The following is a 17,460-nucleotide window of genomic DNA, read 5'->3' on the forward strand; positions in this document are numbered from 1 at the left end:
GCCGCATCCATTCTACCTTCCATTATCAGGGCATTTCGTTCTAGGAGATCTACCCTGTCTGATAGGATCTGTGCGCCTACATTTTGGGCTTCTCTGTGCCCTACTAGTGTTTGTTGTATCTCTTCCCTTAGTTCCTGGACTCTAATGTCCGGGATGGGGGCTCTAAACAATTGCGCTAATTGAGCAGTGATTACCCTGATTGCCTCTCTTTGCTGTGCTGCTGTGGTAGCTAGGGCTGTGTTGGATTCTCTCCTTAACACAGCCAATGTTTTCCTGAAGGCTTCTTCAGACTCTCTGAGCTTTAAGGCGACGTCGTTCTGTATTGTCGTTCTCAGGGTTGCTTCGCCTTCTTGGATAGATGGCATAGCGTCTGTCAATGTTATCAGTGTTTGGGATTGTTCCCTTAGGATGGCGTTTACCTCCGTTACCTGTGCGTCAGTGTTGTTGATCTGTTCTGTTAGGTCGGTAATCCTTTGATTGCACATCCTTATTTTCTCTCTCACCTTCTCCATCAGCGGCTGGGTCAGGTCTACCGTAATACCGTTTAAGTCTGGCTCTGGCAGGTCTGGAGACCCTAAGCTGCAGTGTTGTTGATCTGTTCTGTTAGGTCGGTAATCCTTTGATTGCACATCCTTATTTTCTCTCTCACCTTCTCCATCAGCGGCTGGGTCAGGTCTACCGTAATACCGTTTAAGTCTGGCTCTGGCAGGTCTGGAGACCCTAAGCTTTGCCCGTTCTGTTCCTGCGGCAAAGCTGTTGCCCCTCCCGACTCAACCGGTGTGATTGGTGTGTATCGGACATGTATTTGAACTAGAGCTTTCGCTTTCGCTTGAGCTCGTGTCTAGCGGCAGTTCGGCTGTGGCTAGCAGCTCAGCCCTTCTTGCCTCTGACACTTCCCTTGTTTGGGTCCAGCTACGCACTGATGGAGACGGTGTGACTGTCTCCGTACCTCTCCATCTGCCTTCCGCAATGGCATTTCTCCTACCTACTACCATTTTTAACGAATGCGATAGAGTGTACACTTGTTCTGTATGCAAACTTGTTTATTTAACTGACCCCGACTTCTTCAGTCGGCGAGCAAGAACAAATTTAATGGGTAAGGCCCAACAAGCAAAATCAACAATAACAAAGGGTGGAATACTCCGCGTACAGATATGACTGGACGGATAGATACAAAATAATGTTTGACTTCTAGGTTAACAACACAGATTAATTTAACTTTTGTTGAAAATGATCCGGTCCATTTCCACAATCAGTTGCTCAGCTTGTGACGGGTGAATCTCGAGCTCCACGTCGTCAACCTCTATTGGCTCTGGGGTCGGTGGATTGACTGACCCGGGTTTAGGAGAAGATAGAAGATCCTCCTCGTCCTCGCTTATGGACCCAAACCAATTTCCAAGGTGGAGATAGTCTTCCACCGGTGCCCAGCTAGCAGAGTATATTTCCAAAATATTGCTAAAATATTATATTCCTACAATTGAGATGTTTGTAAAATAATTTTTTTAAATATTGTTCCAATATATTTTTGCACAAAATTTATATTGGCTCACAAAATTTTTCAAGTTATTTTACTTCTGTTGGTAAAATAACAGTTTTACTACTTTTAAAATTTTGGCGAACGTTATTTGTATTGTATTTAGATTAAATCTGGTTGTTGTGTTTATGGCTATATAGTCCATTGGGTTAAATAAATTATTTTCTAACTTGTTATTAGATAGGATTCTATTTTAAGTGCTGTTTTTTTAGGCCGATATTGTGTTTGAACCATAATACATACATTGAGTCACCAATCCAATGCTGTTACCACTTCACCAACAGCGGTATTACAGCCCTTTATCGATGTGAGCCAATAAAAGTTTTTAACTTCTAAACGCCACGTAAACAAGGGTTAAGAGGGGATTCCCTATAGGGCTTTGTCCCGACAGGCAATAGAGAGATCCAGAGGATCTCGCCACGGATGTCCCTACGGCCGAAAAAGGGATAAGTCAAGTCCCGTAATGGTAAAATATTGTTTTTTCGAGAATCTTCTTCGGTCGATAACCCAAATCTTGGTATAATATTAGATTATTACTTTGCTGAGTCAAGGTGGCTGTTAAATTGTTTTGTTGTTTTCCCAATGAATGACTATTATCAAAGATGAATAAATCAATATTATGTTTTGTTATTTTCCCAATAACGGCCCGAGAAGAATTTTAGCGTCACAGGACCATTCCGTTCGGCTGCACTTAAAGTAAACGCGTCTTGAAAGAGTTTTATTAAAGTTTTTCTGTTGCTTTTGCTTTTTCAGCAGAATTCTCAACTTTCTATTTTTTGGTCACGAAATAATCGGATCTATTATGAAATTTTTAACAAACTTACATTTGCCGTTTGTTATTTTGATATAAATGAATTCCATTCGAATTTTTTTCAAGCATTAAAGCTTTGTTCAATTTTTCGTATTACGTTAATTTTTTAACACATAATGTTTGGGATGTGACATTGCTGAAAATAATTATGATGTGTCAACTAATTCTATAAAACACACCTTCTTCTGGGTTCGAACACTAGTCCATTGACCTCGTAAATCACTGCTATACCTCTAAGCTAAAGATCCTTTAAGAAAATAAGTCACAGTAAAGTACAACAAAATAAAGAAAACTGCGATTTGAAACGAATGGTAGCTAAAAAAGCAATACTTTGGTACAATAAGCTAAATAGCATTAATCAACAAAAAGAAACAGGGCTTACCTATGGGGCTCTTCGGGATCTGTTTTATTTAGCCGATTTATCTGGCAACGCAGCATGGTTCGAGACTTTTTTGAGGGAAGAACGGGGAGAAGAGGGAGAATGGGGCGAGTGGGAGGGAGGAGGGCGTACGAAAAAAAAGGGGACCCACGTTTCCTCTTCTCCCCCATTCGTCCCATTCTCCCTCTTCTCCCCGTTCTTCCCTCAAAAAAGTCTCGAACCATGCTGCGTTGCCAGATAAATCGGCTAAATAAAACAGATCCCGAAGAGCCCCATATATGTACATTTAGGATATTTACAGAAGTATTTTTGTTTTTATTTTGCCTCATCGCCTCATAAGCCGCAATGATAACAATGTTCAAACTGAATCTAACTTTTTTAACTTCTTATTTATTTTGAAGAGTATATCTGTCAAATTATTTGTTTTTTTCATATTTTTGTTGTAGTGCGCTCTATAGTTTTATGCTGATTAGTCCCATTCGGCGTGCTTGTTGTTGACGTTTTGGCAATTTTCAACAGTCGTCTGCTGTAGTTTTTGTCAGTTTAACCAGAGTTGTCGCCAATTGATAGCTGTCAGAATCCTTGATTATATTCTATTCAAGCTTATTTTCATGGTGAAAGTTTTCTTCGTAAATTTGTTAGTTGTGTTTCTTTTAATGTTCTAAACGACTGTCGTTTGTCATTTGTTTTCAAATGAATAATTATGTTTGTGAAGCAAACGATATGTTTTCTTTTCTAAGAAACTTGTTGTAGACATCTGTTTTTTTCCTTAATTTGGAAAGGTAAGAATTGTTTTTGTGCTAGAACAAATATTTTTATATAATTATGTTTATTATTATAGGTGTGTTGACTGAAAAGATGTTTTTCACTGGAGGATCTGGGTATATCGGAAGCCCCTGTGTAGTTGAGCTTATGGAACTGGCTATCTGGTTATTTCTTGCGAGAAGTTTGGGAAGATTGGCTGCTTCTGGAAGTGATAGCATTCAGCTAAGGTAAGAATTGTTTATTTTTTCTGTGAGAACAAATGTTTTTTTATATAATTCTGCTTCTGTTCTTTCAGCCGAGTAATAAAAGAAATAACCTTAACATTGCCAAGGAATAAGTCATTGGAAAGAATAATTCGCTATACAGTAGCGAAGAAGTTAACGGTAATTTTTAGTTAAAGCGTTTTGATGTGACACGACGAGAAGAATAATTCTCTATTTTGAAAATATCTAGGCGAAGAAGTTAAATCTCAAGAACAGAGCTGAGAAACACCCAATTGATAATTCTCCCAGCAAAGATTCATCAAGTAGTTCATTCAGGGCTGATAAAGAGAAGTAAAAGTTGCAGAAGGAGCTGTTGTCTTCTGTTGTCTCTGCAGTCGAGCTTATGTCTCAAGTTGAGTCAGCCTACAAAGAAAGGGTAAGATACATTGTAGATTCTTCTTGAACAGGATGGAATAATTATTCTTAAATCGTTGTTTATTTTTCCAGGCCAGTTAAAACGTACACCAAGCAAGTAGAAAAGTTAGATTTGCACTTTCATGAGTACACACTCTAAGTGGAAGAGCTCAACAGCATATTATCGACATCAGCAGCCACAAAACTCGTTTGTATACTTTTAGACAACGATTAATTTACAATTTGTTAAAGGAAAATGATCACAATAAATTTATTTGGTCAACAGGAAAACATTGAAGCAAGGAAGTTCGATAGCTGAAATTCAGCTACGAAAATATCAGCTATTTGAAGACCAACTCAGCTTAAGCCAAATCAATTCGAACATCTGATGCGTCGTCGCTTTGAAGACAAAGAACGCATCCAAGTAGGCCTACAAATATGCCTGCACTTTTCACACCGAAGAGATCGAAGAAATCAGGTAGTCTGACTTATAAATTTCCCCTTCGATTTGATGAAAACGGTTCGTGATTCATTTCCTGTTTGTTAGGCGCAAATTTCACATCCAGGTTACATAACTGAAAAACAGATCAGCGCTTTGATTTCCAAATGCTCAGGTTTGGAGAAGAGGACGTCACGTCTACAGAGTGAGGTAGACGTTCTCATTATCGATTTGGAGAAGGTAATTAATCAAAACACTAAAAAAAGTGAAGTTTTATAATTGAAACTTGATTAATCTAGGCTAATAGCACCACCGCAAGCAACTAAAGCTCATCAACATTGAATTCAAATTCAAGTTGGATGAGATTGAGCTGACTGTCCTTTACTACGCTTCCAAGAGAGATAATCGTTACAAGGCGACAGATTTCCCATTTGACTCACGAACTGGACAAAACTTGCCAACTGAAAGATCAGCTTACCCGTGAAAACAAGAAATTGGGCGGTAAGTTCATATTTTCCGAATTTCACTTGTTATTTTCTGACAATATTTCCTTTACTAGATGAGAACGCTGAGCTTAAGAGCCAGTACTCTGAACTCAACTGCAGATTTCATGAGTTAGAAATTGAATATCGCCGTCTAGAAAATGAACGTGAAGAGTTGGCATACAAAGAAATTCAGAGGCTGTATGTATATTGACATAAAACGATTTAGATCATTTGATTAACAATTATTTTTTTTATAACATTCAGGCTCGTAAAGGTGAAGAATATCGCGTTCCACTCATGGAATTGCAGCTGAGATGAACGAATTCATCTCGATATGGAACACTTCACGATAAGGAGGAAGAGCTCGAGTCTATCAAGTAATTATATCAGCTTTAGCGCTAAAGTAATTTCATTTGAGTCACTTATTCACTCCCAAACGATTTTGAAAGGAAGCAAATGTCTATATCTAAATCAACCAGTTGAACTCTCGTCTTGTCCATGCGGAAACCAAGTTGAAAACCGAAATTCAGCGCATCCGGAAGAAGATGATGATCACAATCACCGAGTTGGAAATGATATTCGACGTTGCAAACAAAAACAACATATCGAGCAATCCCTGCAAATTGTCTTAAATTTTTAGGCAACTATCTAATTATCTGGTTTTTTGCATATTATCAGTTTCTACTCTTGATATGTTGTATTGAAATTTGGCAAAGTTTTCATTTTGTATAACGTAAAGGAAAACAATAAATATCTTGAGATTTATTTTTATCAAATCTGCTTTCCACCTCAGTGTAAGTTCTATCGTATTAATTTTAGATCACATTGTTGAATTCATGTATAAAGCATTTAAAGATGGACTTGGAATGCAATTGTGTGTCAATTGAAGAATGGATTTAAATGGTCCGATTTACAGTTTTTATTCAGTTTCAAAACGGAAACAACAGCGTTATTTTCCAGTTTATTATCCGCTCTTTCGTATACATTCGAAACGCTTTTCGCAGCGATTTGATGGATAAAAAATTCGAATCCGGACGGAAAAATTCTTCTCGGGGGTCTCCACTTGTTGAAGGCGATTAAAAATGAAAATTTCGGAAAAAATAAAATTTGTTGGATGTTTCTTGTTGAATGCGATGAATAATTAAGAAAATTTCGGAAATAATGCAATTTTGTTGGATGTTTCTTGTTAAATACGATTTAAAATGAATGAAATTTCGGAAATAATGCAATTTGTTGGATGTTTCTTGTAGAATACGATAAAAAATGAAGAAAATTTCGGAAATAATGCAATTTGTTGGATGTTTCTTGTTGAATGCGATGAAAAATGAAGAAAATTTCAGAAAAATGCAATTTGTTGGATGTTTCTTGTTGAATGCGATGAAAAATGAATAAAATTTCAACAACGCATTCAACAAAAAACTTTAAAAAAATTGCATTCTTTTCTTCATTTTTCATCGCATTCAACAAGAAACAATCAAAAAATTGCATTTTTACCTTTATTTTCTTCTTTTTTCGTCGCATTCAACAAGAAACATTCAAAAAATTGCATTATTTCCTTTATTTTCTTCATTTTTCATCGCATTCAACAAGATACATTCAAAAAATTGCATTATTTCCTTTATTTTCTTCATTTTTCATCGCATTCAACAAACAAAATTCAAAAAATTGCATTATTTCCTTTTTTTCTTCATTTTTCAAAGCATTCAACAAGAAACATTCAAAAAATTGCATTTTTTCCTTTATTTTCTTCATTTTTCATCGCATTCAACAAGAACCATTCAAAAAAATTTATTATTTTCTTAATTTTTATTGCATTCAACAAGAAACATTCAAAAAATTGCATTTTTACCTTTATTTTCTTCATTTTTCATAGCATTCAACAGGAAACATTCAAAAAATTGCATTATTTCCTTTGTTTTCTTCATTTTTCATTGCATTCAACAAGAAACATTCAAAAAATTGAATTATTTCCTTTATTTTCTTCATTTTTCATCGCATTCAACAAGAAACATTCAAAAATTGCATTATTTCCTTTTTTTCTTCATTTTTCATCGCATTCAACAAGCAACATTCAAATAATTGCATTATTTCCTTTATTTTCTTCATTTTTCATCGCATTCAACAAGAACATTTAAGCAACTATTATTTTCTTCATTTTTCATCGCATTCAACAAGAAACATTCAAAAAATTGCATTTTTACCTTTATTTTCTTCATTTTTCATCGCATTTAACAAGAAACAATCAAAAAATTGCATTTTTACCTTTATTTTCTTCATTTTTCATCGCAATTAACAAGAAACATTCAAAAAATTGCATAATTTTTTTTATTTTCTACATTTTTCATCGCATTCCACAAGAAAAATTCAGAAAATTGCATTATTTCCTTTATTTTCTTCTTTTTTCATCGCATTCAACAAGAAACATTCAAAAAATTGCATTATTTCCTTTATTTTCTTCTTTTTTCATCGCATTCAACAAGAAACATTCAAAAAATTGCATTATTTCCTTTATTTTCTTCATTTTTCATCGTATTCAACAAGAAACATTCAAAATATTGCATGATTTCCTTTATTTTCTTCATTTTTCATGGCATTTAACAAGAAACATTCAAAAAATTGCATTATTTCCTTTATTTTCTTCATTTTTCATCAAATTCAACAAGAAACATTCAAAAAATTGCATTATTTCCTTTATTTTCTTCATTTTTCATTGCATTCAACAAGAAACATTCAAAAAATTGCATTATTTCCTTTATTTTCTTCTTTTTTCATCGCATTTAACAAGAAACATTCAAAAAATTGCATTTTTTCTTCATTTTTCATCACATTCAACAAAAAACATTCAAAAAATTGCATTATTTCCTTTATTTTCTTCATTTTTCTTTGCATTCAACAAGAAACATTCAAAACATTGCATTATTTCCTTTATTTTCTTCTTTTTTCATCGCATTCAACAAGAAACATTAAAAACATTGCATTATTTCCTTTGTTTTCTTCTTTTTTCACCGCATTTATTAAAAAAAATTAAAAAAATTGCATTATTTTCTTCATTTTTCAACACATTCAACAAGAAACATTCAAAAAATTGCATTATTTCCTTTATTTTCTTCTTTTTTCATCGCATCCAACAAGAAACATTCAAAAAATTGCATTATTTCCTTTTTTTCTTCATTTTTCATCGCATTCAACAAGAAATATTCAAAAAATTGCATTATTTCCTTTATTTTCTTCATTTTTCATTCCATTCAACAAGAAACATTCCAAAAATTGCCTTATTTCCTTTATTTTCTTCATTTTTCATCGCATTCAACAAGAAACATTCAAAACATTGCATTATTTCCTTTATTTTCTTCTTTTTTCATCGCATTCATTAAGAAACATTCAAAAAATTGTATTATTTTCTTCATTTTTCATCACATTCAACATGAAACATTCCAAAAATTGCATTATTTCCTTTATTTTCTTCTTTTTTCATCGCATTTAACAAGAAACATTCAAAAAATTGCATTTTTTCTTTTATTTTCTTCATTTTTCATCGCATTTAACAAGAAACAATCAAAAAATTGCATTTTTACCTTTATTTTCTTAATTTTTTATCGCATTCAACAAGAAACATTCAAAAAATTGCATTATTTCCTATATTTTCTTAATTTTTCATCGCAATCAATAAGAAACATTCAAAAAATTGCATTTTTACCTTTATATTCTTCATTTTTCATCGCATTCAACAAGAAATATTCAAAAAATTGCATTTTTACCTTTATTTTCTTCATTTTTCATCGCATTCAACAAGAAACATTCAAAAAATTGCATTATTTCCTTTATTTTCTTCTTTTTTCATCGCATTCAACAAGAAACAATCAAAAAATGCATTTTTACCTTTATTTTCTTCATCTTTCATCGCAATCAACAAGAAACATTCAAAAAATTGCATAATTTTTTTTATTTTCTACATTTTTCATCGCATTCAACAAGAAACATTCAGAAAATTGCATTATTTCCTTTATTTTCTTCTTTTTTCATCGCATTCAACAAGAAACATTCCAAAAATTGCATTATTTCCTATATTTTCTTAATTTTTCATCGCATTCAACAAGAATCATTCAAAAAAATTATTATTTTCTTCATTTTTCATTGCATTTAACAAGAAACATTCAAAAAATTGCATTTTTACCTTTTTTTTCTTCTTTTTTCATCGCATTCAACAAGAAACATTCAAAAAATTGCATTATTTCCTTTATTTTCTTCATTTTTCATCGTATTCAACAAGAAACATTCAAAATATTGCATGATTTCCTTTATTTTCTTCATTTTTCATGGCATTCAACAAGAAACATTCAAAAAATTGCATTATTTCCTTTATTTTCTTCATTTTTCATCAAATTCAACAAGAAACATTCAAAAAATTGCATTATTTCCTTTATTTTCTTCATTTTTCATCAAATTCAACAAGAAACATTCAAAAAATTGCATTATTTCCTTTATTTTCTTCTTTTTTCATCGCATTTAACAAGAAACATTCAAAAAATTGCATTTTTTCTTCATTTTTCATCACATTCAACAAAAAACATTCAAAAAATTGCATTATTTCCTTTATTTTCTTCATTTTTCATTGCATTCAACAAGAAACATTCAAAAAATTGCATTATTTCCTTTATTTTCTTCTTTTTTCATCGCATTCAACAAGAAACCTTCCAAAAATTGCATTATTTCCTTTATTTTCTTCATTTTTCATCGCATTCAACAAGAAATATTCAAAAAATTGCATTATTTCCTTTATTTTCTTCATTTTTCAAAGCATTCAACAAGAAACATTCAAAAAATTGCATTATTTCTTTTATTTTCTTAATTTTTCATCGCATTCAACAAGAAACATTCAAAAAATTGCATGTTTTCCATTATTTTCTTCATTTTTCATCAAATTCAACAAGAAACATTCAAAAAATTGCATTATTTCCTTTATTTTCTTCATTTTTCATCGCATTCAACAAGAAACATTCAAAAAATTGCATTATTTTCTTCATGTTTCATCGCATTCAACAAGAAACATTCAAAAAATTGCATTATTTCCTTTATTTTCTTCATTTTTCATCGCATTCAACAAGAAACATTCAAAAAATTGCATTATTTCCTTTATTTTCTTCATTTTTCATCAAATTCAACAAGAAACATTCAAAAAATTGCATTATTTCCTTTATTTTCTTCATTTTTCATTGCATTTAACAAGAAACATTCAAAAAATTGCATTATTTCCTTTTTTTCTTCATTTTTCATCGCATTCAACAAGAAACCTTCCAAAAATTGCATTATTTCCTTTATTTTCTTCATTTTTCATCGCATTCAACAAGAAATATTCAAAAAATTGCATTATTTCCTTTATTTTCTTCATTTTTCAACACATTCAACAAGAAACATTCAAAAAATTGCATTATTTCCTTTATTTTCTTCTTTTTTCATCGCATCCAACAAGAAACATTCAAAAAATTGCATTATTTCCTTTTTTTCTTCATTTTTCATCGCATTCAACAAGAAATATTCAAAAAATTGCATTATTTCCTTTATTTTCTTCATTTTTCATTCCATTCAACAAGAAACATTCCAAAAATTGCCTTATTTCCTTTATTTTCTTCATTTTTCATCGCATTCAACAAGAAACATTCAAAACATTGCATTATTTCCTTTATTTTCTTCTTTTTTCATCGCATTCATTAAGAAACATTCAAAAAATTGTATTATTTTCTTCATTTTTCATCACATTCAACATGAAACATTCCAAAAATTGCATTATTTCCTTTATTTTCTTCTTTTTTCATCGCATTTAACAAGAAACATTCAAAAAATTGCATTTTTTCTTTTATTTTCTTCATTTTTCATCGCATTTAACAAGAAACAATCAAAAAATTGCATTTTTACCTTTATTTTCTTAATTTTTTATCGCATTCAACAAGAAACATTCAAAAAATTGCATTATTTCCTATATTTTCTTAATTTTTCATCGCAATCAATAAGAAACATTCAAAAAATTGCATTTTTACCTTTATATTCTTCATTTTTCATCGCATTCAACAAGAAATATTCAAAAAATTGCATTTTTACCTTTATTTTCTTCATTTTTCATCGCATTCAACAAGAAACATTCAAAAAATTGCATTATTTCCTTTATTTTCTTCTTTTTTCATCGCATTCAACAAGAAACAATCAAAAAATGCATTTTTACCTTTATTTTCTTCATCTTTCATCGCAATCAACAAGAAACATTCAAAAAATTGCATAATTTTTTTTATTTTCTACATTTTTCATCGCATTCAACAAGAAACATTCAGAAAATTGCATTATTTCCTTTATTTTCTTCTTTTTTCATCGCATTCAACAAGAAACATTCCAAAAATTGCATTATTTCCTATATTTTCTTAATTTTTCATCGCATTCAACAAGAATCATTCAAAAAAATTATTATTTTCTTCATTTTTCATTGCATTTAACAAGAAACATTCAAAAAATTGCATTTTTACCTTTTTTTTCTTCTTTTTTCATCGCATTCAACAAGAAACATTCAAAAAATTGCATTATTTCCTTTATTTTCTTCATTTTTCATCGTATTCAACAAGAAACATTCAAAATATTGCATGATTTCCTTTATTTTCTTCATTTTTCATGGCATTCAACAAGAAACATTCAAAAAATTGCATTATTTCCTTTATTTTCTTCATTTTTCATCAAATTCAACAAGAAACATTCAAAAAATTGCATTATTTCCTTTATTTTCTTCATTTTTCATCAAATTCAACAAGAAACATTCAAAAAATTGCATTATTTCCTTTATTTTCTTCTTTTTTCATCGCATTTAACAAGAAACATTCAAAAAATTGCATTTTTTCTTCATTTTTCATCACATTCAACAAAAAACATTCAAAAAATTGCATTATTTCCTTTATTTTCTTCATTTTTCATTGCATTCAACAAGAAACATTCAAAAAATTGCATTATTTCCTTTATTTTCTTCTTTTTTCATCGCATTCAACAAGAAACCTTCCAAAAATTGCATTATTTCCTTTATTTTCTTCATTTTTCATCGCATTCAACAAGAAATATTCAAAAAATTGCATTATTTCCTTTATTTTCTTCATTTTTCAAAGCATTCAACAAGAAACATTCAAAAAATTGCATTATTTCTTTTATTTTCTTAATTTTTCATCGCATTCAACAAGAAACATTCAAAAAATTGCATGTTTTCCATTATTTTCTTCATTTTTCATCAAATTCAACAAGAAACATTCAAAAAATTGCATTATTTCCTTTATTTTCTTCATTTTTCATCGCATTCAACAAGAAACATTCAAAAAATTGCATTATTTTCTTCATGTTTCATCGCATTCAACAAGAAACATTCAAAAAATTGCATTATTTCCTTTATTTTCTTCATTTTTCATCGCATTCAACAAGAAACATTCAAAAAATTGCATTATTTCCTTTATTTTCTTCATTTTTCATCAAATTCAACAAGAAACATTCAAAAAATTGCATTATTTCCTTTATTTTCTTCATTTTTCATTGCATTTAACAAGAAACATTCAAAAAATTGCATTATTTCCTTTTTTTCTTCATTTTTCATCGCATTCAACAAGAAACCTTCCAAAAATTGCATTATTTCCTTTATTTTCTTCATTTTTCATCGCATTCAACAAGAAATATTCAAAAAATTGCATTATTTCCTTTATTTTCTTCATTTTTCAAAGCATTCAACAAGAAACATTCAAAAAATTGCATTATTTCCTTTATTTTCTTCATTTTTTATCGCATTATACAAGAAACATTCAAAACATCGCATAATTTCCTTTATTTTCTTCATTTTTCATCACATTCAACAAAAAACATTCAAAAAATTGCATTATTTCCTTTTTTTCTTCATTTTTCATCGCATTCAACAAGAAACATAAAAAATTGCATTATTTACTTTATTTTCTTCTTTTTTCATCGCATTCATTAAGAAACATTCAAAAAATTGTATTATTTTCTTCATTTTTCATCACATTCAACATGAAACATTCCAAAAATTGCATTATTTCCTTTATTTTCTTCTTTTTTCATCGCATTTAACAAGAAACATTCAAAAAATTGCATTTTTACCTTTATTTTCTTAATTTTTTATCGCATTCAACAAGAAACATTCAAAAAATTGCATTATTTCCTATATTTTCTTAATTTTTCATCGCAATCAATAAGAAACATTCAAAAAATTGCATTTTTACCTTTATATTCTTCATTTTTCATCGCATTCAACAAGAAATATTCAAAAAATTGCATTTTTACCTTTATTTTCTTCATTTTTCATCGCATTCAACAAGAAACATTCAAAAAATTGCATTATTTCCTTTATTTTCTTCTTTTTTCATCGCATTCAACAAGAAACAATCAAAAAATGCATTTTTACCTTTATTTTCTTCATCTTTCATCGCAATCAACAAGAAACATTCAAAAAATTGCATAATTTTTTTTATTTTCTACATTTTTCATCGCATTCAACAAGAAACATTCAGAAAATTGCATTATTTCCTTTATTTTCTTCTTTTTTCATCGCATTCAACAAGAAACATTCAAAAAATTGCATTATTTCCTATATTTTCTTAATTTTTCATCGCATTCAACAAGAATCATTCAAAAAAATTATTATTTTCTTCATTTTTCATTGCATTTAACAAGAAACATTCAAAAAATTGCATTTTTACCTTTTTTTTCTTCTTTTTTCATCGCATTCAACAAGAAACATTCAAAAAATTGCATTATTTCCTTTATTTTCTTCATTTTTCATCGTATTCAACAAGAAACATTCAAAATATTGCATGATTTCCTTTATTTTCTTCATTTTTCATGGCATTCAACAAGAAACATTCAAAAAATTGCATTATTTCCTTTATTTTCTTCATTTTTCATCAAATTCAACAAGAAACATTCAAAAAATTGCATTATTTCCTTTATTTTCTTCATTTTTCATCAAATTCAACAAGAAACATTCAAAAAATTGCATTATTTCCTTTATTTTCTTCTTTTTTCATCGCATTTAACAAGAAACATTCAAAAAATTGCATTTTTTCTTCATTTTTCATCACATTCAACAAAAAACATTCAAAAAATTGCATTATTTCCTTTATTTTCTTCATTTTTCATTGCATTCAACAAGAAACATTCAAAAAATTGCATTATTTCCTTTATTTTCTTCTTTTTTCATCGCATTCAACAAGAAACCTTCCAAAAATTGCATTATTTCCTTTATTTTCTTCATTTTTCATCGCATTCAACAAGAAATATTCAAAAAATTGCATTATTTCCTTTATTTTCTTCATTTTTCAAAGCATTCAACAAGAAACATTCAAAAAATTGCATTATTTCTTTTATTTTCTTAATTTTTCATCGCATTCAACAAGAAACATTCAAAAAATTGCATGTTTTCCATTATTTTCTTCATTTTTCATCAAATTCAACAAGAAACATTCAAAAAATTGCATTATTTCCTTTATTTTCTTCATTTTTCATCGCATTCAACAAGAAACATTCAAAAAATTGCATTATTTTCTTCATGTTTCATCGCATTCAACAAGAAACATTCAAAAAATTGCATTATTTCCTTTATTTTCTTCATTTTTCATCGCATTCAACAAGAAACATTCAAAAAATTGCATTATTTCCTTTATTTTCTTCATTTTTCATCAAATTCAACAAGAAACATTCAAAAAATTGCATTATTTCCTTAATTTTCTTCATTTTTCATTGCATTTAACAAGAAACATTCAAAAAATTGCATTATTTCCTTTTTTTCTTCATTTTTCATCGCATTCAACAAGAAACCTTCCAAAAATTGCATTATTTCCTTTATTTTCTTCATTTTTCATCGCATTCAACAAGAAATATTCAAAAAATTGCATTATTTCCTTTATTTTCTTCATTTTTCAACACATTCAACAAGAAACATTCAAAAAATTGCATTATTTCCTTTATTTTCTTCTTTTTTCATCGCATCCAACAAGAAACATTCAAAAAATTGCATTATTTCCTTTTTTTCTTCATTTTTCATCGCATTCAACAAGAAATATTCAAAAAATTGCATTATTTCCTTTATTTTCTTCATTTTTCATTCCATTCAACAAGAAACATTCCAAAAATTGCCTTATTTCCTTTATTTTCTTCATTTTTCATCGCATTCAACAAGAAACATTCAAAACATTGCATTATTTCCTTTATTTTCTTCTTTTTTCATCGCATTCATTAAGAAACATTCAAAAAATTGTATTATTTTCTTCATTTTTCATCACATTCAACATGAAACATTCCAAAAATTGCATTATTTCCTTTATTTTCTTCTTTTTTCATCGCATTTAACAAGAAACATTCAAAAAATTGCATTTTTTCTTTTATTTTCTTCATTTTTCATCGCATTTAACAAGAAACAATCAAAAAATTGCATTTTTACCTTTATTTTCTTAATTTTTTATCGCATTCAACAAGAAACATTCAAAAAATTGCATTATTTCCTATATTTTCTTAATTTTTCATCGCAATCAATAAGAAACATTCAAAAAATTGCATTTTTACCTTTATATTCTTCATTTTTCATCGCATTCAACAAGAAATATTCAAAAAATTGCATTTTTACCTTTATTTTCTTCATTTTTCATCGCATTCAACAAGAAACATTCAAAAAATTGCATTATTTCCTTTATTTTCTTCTTTTTTCATCGCATTCAACAAGAAACAATCAAAAAATGCATTTTTACCTTTATTTTCTTCATCTTTCATCGCAATCAACAAGAAACATTCAAAAAATTGCATAATTTTTTTTATTTTCTACATTTTTCATCGCATTCAACAAGAAACATTCAGAAAATTGCATTATTTCCTTTATTTTCTTCTTTTTTCATCGCATTCAACAAGAAACATTCCAAAAATTGCATTATTTCCTATATTTTCTTAATTTTTCATCGCATTCAACAAGAATCATTCAAAAAAATTATTATTTTCTTCATTTTTCATTGCATTTAACAAGAAACATTCAAAAAATTGCATTTTTACCTTTTTTTTCTTCTTTTTTCATCGCATTCAACAAGAAACATTCAAAAAATTGCATTATTTCCTTTATTTTCTTCATTTTTCATCGTATTCAACAAGAAACATTCAAAATATTGCATGATTTCCTTTATTTTCTTCATTTTTCATGGCATTCAACAAGAAACATTCAAAAAATTGCATTATTTCCTTTATTTTCTTCATTTTTCATCAAATTCAACAAGAAACATTCAAAAAATTGCATTATTTCCTTTATTTTCTTCATTTTTCATCAAATTCAACAAGAAACATTCAAAAAATTGCATTATTTCCTTTATTTTCTTCTTTTTTCATCGCATTTAACAAGAAACATTCAAAAAATTGCATTTTTTCTTCATTTTTCATCACATTCAACAAAAAACATTCAAAAAATTGCATTATTTCCTTTATTTTCTTCATTTTTCATTGCATTCAACAAGAAACATTCAAAAAATTGCATTATTTCCTTTATTTTCTTCTTTTTTCATCGCATTCAACAAGAAACCTTCCAAAAATTGCATTATTTCCTTTATTTTCTTCATTTTTCATCGCATTCAACAAGAAATATTCAAAAAATTGCATTATTTCCTTTATTTTCTTCATTTTTCAAAGCATTCAACAAGAAACATTCAAAAAATTGCATTATTTCTTTTATTTTCTTAATTTTTCATCGCATTCAACAAGAAACATTCAAAAAATTGCATGTTTTCCATTATTTTCTTCATTTTTCATCAAATTCAACAAGAAACATTCAAAAAATTGCATTATTTCCTTTATTTTCTTCATTTTTCATCGCATTCAACAAGAAACATTCAAAAAATTGCATTATTTTCTTCATGTTTCATCGCATTCAACAAGAAACATTCAAAAAATTGCATTATTTCCTTTATTTTCTTCATTTTTCATCGCATTCAACAAGAAACATTCAAAAAATTGCATTATTTCCTTTATTTTCTTCATTTTTCATCAAATTCAACAAGAAACATTCAAAAAATTGCATTATTTCCTTTATTTTCTTCATTTTTCATTGCATTTAACAAGAAACATTCAAAAAATTGCATTATTTCCTTTTTTTCTTCATTTTTCATCGCATTCAACAAGAAACCTTCCAAAAATTGCATTATTTCCTTTATTTTCTTCATTTTTCATCGCATTCAACAAGAAATATTCAAAAAATTGCATTATTTCCTTTATTTTCTTCATTTTTCAAAGCATTCAACAAGAAACATTCAAAAAATTGCATTATTTCCTTTATTTTCTTCATTTTTTATCGCATTATACAAGAAACATTCAAAACATCGCATAATTTCCTTTATTTTCTTCATTTTTCATCACATTCAACAAAAAACATTCA

General features: G+C 28.7%; 2 long non-coding RNA genes across 3 annotated transcripts; both read left to right on the forward strand.

The window, feature by feature from the left end:
- Window positions 1–3,049: 3,049 nt before the first annotated feature.
- LOC124204420 lies at window positions 3,050–4,504 on the forward strand. 2 transcript variants are annotated; one of them, XR_006878872.1, is made up of 6 exons: window positions 3,050–3,506; window positions 3,566–3,716; window positions 3,785–3,872; window positions 3,943–4,128; window positions 4,200–4,318; window positions 4,393–4,504. It is a non-coding gene; the product is annotated as an uncharacterized LOC124204420 (long non-coding RNA). The 2 variants fall into 2 exon arrangements; XR_006878871.1 differs by having other exon boundaries at window positions 3,058–3,506; window positions 4,200–4,480.
- A 69-nt stretch (window positions 4,505–4,573) lies between these two features.
- LOC124204421 lies at window positions 4,574–5,806 on the forward strand. Its single transcript, XR_006878874.1, has 6 exons — window positions 4,574–4,584; window positions 4,654–4,755; window positions 4,845–5,046; window positions 5,105–5,228; window positions 5,295–5,407; window positions 5,480–5,806. It is a non-coding gene; the product is annotated as an uncharacterized LOC124204421 (long non-coding RNA).
- Window positions 5,807–17,460: the final 11,654 nt, after the last annotated feature.

Source organism: Daphnia pulex, chromosome 10, assembly GCF_021134715.1.
Source record: "Daphnia pulex isolate KAP4 chromosome 10, ASM2113471v1".
NCBI classification, from domain to species: domain Eukaryota; kingdom Metazoa; phylum Arthropoda; class Branchiopoda; order Diplostraca; family Daphniidae; genus Daphnia; species Daphnia pulex.